General features: G+C 46.2%; 1 pseudogene; it reads right to left on the reverse strand.

Moving 5' to 3' along the window:
• Positions 1–317: 317 nt before the first annotated feature.
• LOC103350286 (eukaryotic translation initiation factor 1A-like) lies at positions 318–1071 on the reverse strand (annotated as a pseudogene).
• Between the last annotated feature and the right edge of the window lie 3493 nt (positions 1072–4564).

Below are 4564 nucleotides of genomic sequence, written 5' to 3' on the forward strand. Positions count from 1 at the left end.
TCTTCCATCCACTGGTTCACTCCCCAAATGGCTGCAATGGCCGGAGCTGTGCCGATCCAAAGCCAGGAGCCAGGAGCTTCTTCCAGGTCTCCCACATGGGTTCAGGGGCCCAAGGACTTGGGCCACCTTCTACTGTTTTCCCAGGCCATAACAGAGAGCTGGATCAGAAGAGGAGTGGCTGGGACTAGAACCGGCGCCCATATGGGCTGCCGGCGCTTCAGGCCAGGGCTTTAACTCTCTGTGCCACAGTGCCGGATCCATTGTGGTGCATTTTTTTAAAATAGATGTGGTCTTCCACCCATAAGCTCCATTACATCAAAAGAACAAGATGGGCTTAGCATCTCACTCCTGATCATTCAGCATTATCAGCTTTCAAAGAAACAAATCCCTTAGAAATAAATCAGTCCGCCTTAACAAATTGCAATCATGCTATGCAAGCTGAATCCTCTTTAACGGTCATGCCCAAAATCCAAACAGCGGGACAACCTCAGAAACACTGGGATGCAAACTGTGGAGCTCCACCTGCAGATCACCAATGTCTTCATCATCAGCTCCAGTGTCATCAGACTGGCTGTCATCATCAGCTCCAGGACCACATGATCCGTTTCATTGATTTGCACATGCCCTGGAAGCTCACCATGTGCCCGCAGCCTTCCTGGCTTCACCTGCACTGTATTTAAACGTACAGCTTTGTCATCCTGACAGTCTCGGAAACCAGCCAATACAATGTCCAAGGTATTTGTCCAAACCTTCCTTCTCAATTTCCCTCTGATGGGACGCAGCATCTCTTACCCCAGCCAAGCACACTGCCTCTACTCGTCCAGGCCCCAGCACGTTGATGACTTGAGCGCTCCTGTCCATCCTCTTTGAATACAGCTCTCTCGTTCTTACCTCTGCATCTGGATTCACCTCCTTTTCCTGTATTCTTGGGCATGGTGGTGACGGGGGTCTCTCGGCGTTTGTAATTTCTTTCTGGAAGGCTGTGGTGGCAGTGAGGACTTCTCAAGGCAAGCACTGGGGGCTGCAGTGTGCATGGGAGTCTCTCAGCCAAGCTCTTCAGAGATCCACCATTGCCTGTGTTCGGCGGCACCAAAAAATCGACACCATGCTCTTACACATAGAAAACTAAAGATTCCACTAAAAAAATTGTTAGAAATAGTAAATAATTCCATGACACTGCAGGATACCAAACCAACACAGAAAAATTACATATGTTTCCATGCACTAAGAATGAACAACCCAAAAAGAAAGAAAAAAAATCCATTGACAATAGCATCAATAATAGTTAGCAGTACATTTACCTGCCGGGATGGAAGCCTTGTACACTGCAAACTACAAACATTGCTGAAGAAAAGTGAAGACTCAAGCAAGTGGAAAGATAGCCTGTGTTCCAGACTGAAAGATAAAATATCGTGACGATGTCAACACCATGCAAAGCAATCTACAGATTTGATACCATGGCTATCAAAACCCCAGTGAGTTTTTTACAGAAATAGAAAAATCCATCACTAATTCAGATGGAATCTCAAGGAACCCTGAATAGTCAAAACAACCTTGAATACCAAAGTCTGGGCTATCGTACTTCCTGATGCCAAAACGTACTACAAAAGCAGAGCCACCCAAACAGTGTGGCACTGGCATAAAGAGAGATATGGGGTAGGCCCACGGGACAGGACTGAGATGCCGGAAGTTAACCCTGCACATGTGGTCAGGTGACTTTGTACACTCAATGGGTGGTGAGGGGGAAGCAGTCTTTTCAATATATGAACTGCACATCCATTTGCAAAAGAATGAAACTGGACCTTTTTGTTTATGCATAGACATCAACTAAAATGGATCAAAGGGGCCGGCGCTGTGGCACAGTAGGTTAAAGCCCTGGCCTGAAGCGCCCGGCATCCCATATGGGCGCTGGTTCTAGTCCCAGCTGCTCCTCTTCTGATCCAGCTCTCTGCTATGACCTAGGAAAGCATTAGAAGATGGCCCAAGTCCTTGGGCCCCTGTAACCATATGGGAGACCCAGAGGAAGCTCCTGGCTCCTGTCTTCAGAACGGAGCAGCTCCGGCCATTGCGGTCATCTGGGGGTGAACCAGTGGATGGAAGACCTCACTCTCTCTCTCTCTGTCTCTACCTTTCTCTGTAACTCTTTCAAATAAATAAATCAAAAAATGGATCAAAGACCCAACTATGAGACCTAAAACTACAGGACTCCTAGATGCAAAAAAAAAAAAAAAAAAAAAAAAAAAGGAAAAAGCTTCGTGGCATTGGATTTTGGATGTGGCACTGAAAGCACAGGCAACAACAACAAAAAACAAATCAAAATTTAAAACTGTGGCCTCAAAGGTGACAATCAACAGAGTGAAAAAGCAGCCACAAAATGGGGGAGGGGATGTGTAACTCATATATCTATAAGTTGTTGGTATCCACAGTACATAAAGAACTCCTGCAGCTCAACATCAAACAAAGAGAAACAACTAAAAATGGGCAAAGGGGACCAGCACTGTGGCATAGCTGGTTAAGTCGTTGCCTGCAACACTGGTTCGATTCCCGCTGCTCCACTTCCAATCCAGCTCCCTGCCAAAGCAGCTGGGAAAGCAGTAGAAGATGGTCCAGTGTGTGGGTCCCTGCACCCACGTGGGAGACCCAAATGAAACTCCAGACACCTGACTTCAGCCTAGCCCAGCCCCAGCCATTGCAGCCATTTGAGGAATGAACCAGTGGAAGGACCATCTCTCTGTCTTTCCATTTCTCTAACTCTGCCTTTTCAGATAAATAAGTCTTTTTAAAAAATGGGCAAAGAATATGACAAGACATTTCTCCAAAATAGATCAAATTGGGGGCAGTACTGTGATATTACGGCCTGCAGTGCCAGTACCCCATATGGATGCCAGTTCGAGTCCCAGCTCCAATCCAGCTCCCTGCTAATGTGACTGGGAAAACAGTAGATGGCCCAAGTCCTTGGGGCCCTGTACTCACGTGGGAGACCCAGAAGAAGTTTAGGCTCCTGGCTTCCAATTTTTGGCCCAGCATTGACCATTGTGGCCATTTGGGGAGTGAACCAGTGGATGGAAGACTCTCTCTCTCTCTCTCTCTCTGCCTCTGCCTCTCTGTAACTCTGTCTTTCAAATAAAAGATACAGAAATGACCCACAAACACTCAGAAAATGCTTTACATCACAAATGATCAAGGAAATAGAAATCAGAACCAACACTGAGATCCCACCGCACACTCACTAAGATGACTACTATCTAAAAAGCCAAACAGGCAAAATAACAGGCATCGGTAAAGATTTGGAATGACAGGGTCTCATGTGTATGCGCTACTGGTGGGAATATAAAATGGTGAAGCATGGCCGGTGTTGTGGCATAGCAGGTAAAACAGCCACCTGCAGTGTTGGCATCCCACGTGGGCACTAGTTCGAGTCATCCTGGCTGCTCCATTTCCGATCCATCTCCCTGCTAATGGCCTGGGAAAATCAGCAAAAGATGGTCCAAGTGCTTGGACCCCTGCCACCCATGTAGGAGACCTGGAAGAAGTTCCTGGGTCCTGGCTTCAGCCTTGTCCAGCTCCGGCCATTGCGGCCATTTGGGGAGTGAATCAGCAGATGGCAGATCTCTCTTTCTGTGTCTCTCCCTCTCTCTATAACTCTGCCTTTCAAAATAAATATTTTTTTAAATTTTTTGACAAGCAGAGTGGACAGTGAGAGAGAGAAACAGGGAGAAAGGTCTTCCTTTTTCCATTGGTTCACCCCGACAATGGCTGCTGCGGCCGGCGCACCATGCTGATCCGAAGCCAGGAGCCAGGTGCTTCTCCTGGTCTCCCATGCAGGTGCAGGGCCCGAGCACTTGGGCCATCCTCCACTGTACTCCCGGGCCACAGCAGAGAGCTGGCCTGGAAGAGGTGCAACCGGGACAGAATCCGGCGCCCCAACCGGGACTAGAACCTAGTGTGCCAGTGCCGCAGGTGGAGGATTAGCCTGTTGAGCCATGGCACCAGCCCAAAATAAATCTTTTTAAAAATATCTAAGGCAAAAATTGGCAGAACTATAAGTCAACAACCTTAGTGGAAAATTTCATCACATTTCCCTCAGTAACTGATTCAAATGCAGAACAAATCCGGTAAATACATGAAAATTTATAAAAAGTAACTAACAAACCTGCCTAGTGGAACATAGAACAGTTTCCCTTATCTGCCGGAACACGCCATACATAAGAGTGTTAACTGTTAAATTAGCAACAGGAGTCACTGGGCACTCACCTTCCATGCAGGACCTCTGCATGGAGAGCTAGCAATAAAACTTGTTTTCAAAGATTTATTCCATTTTAGTGTATTAAGTGGAGGATATACTTATGTCTCATAAATTTTAGTTAGGCCAAAGTGTCCAACTCCATTGCTTATGTTCTTAGGTGCTTCTTTAATTAATGACAAAACTTGATCCCAAAGACTTAACTTTCTTTTAATGTATTAAGTGGAGGATACTTTTATGTCTCATAAGCTACAGTTATCTCTAAGTGCTGGAAAAGATGTATCATTCTTGGGTGCTTCTTTAAAGTTAATTATGTTTCTA

This window comes from Oryctolagus cuniculus, chromosome 7 (genome assembly GCF_964237555.1).
Source record: "Oryctolagus cuniculus chromosome 7, mOryCun1.1, whole genome shotgun sequence".
Taxonomy (NCBI): domain Eukaryota; kingdom Metazoa; phylum Chordata; class Mammalia; order Lagomorpha; family Leporidae; genus Oryctolagus; species Oryctolagus cuniculus.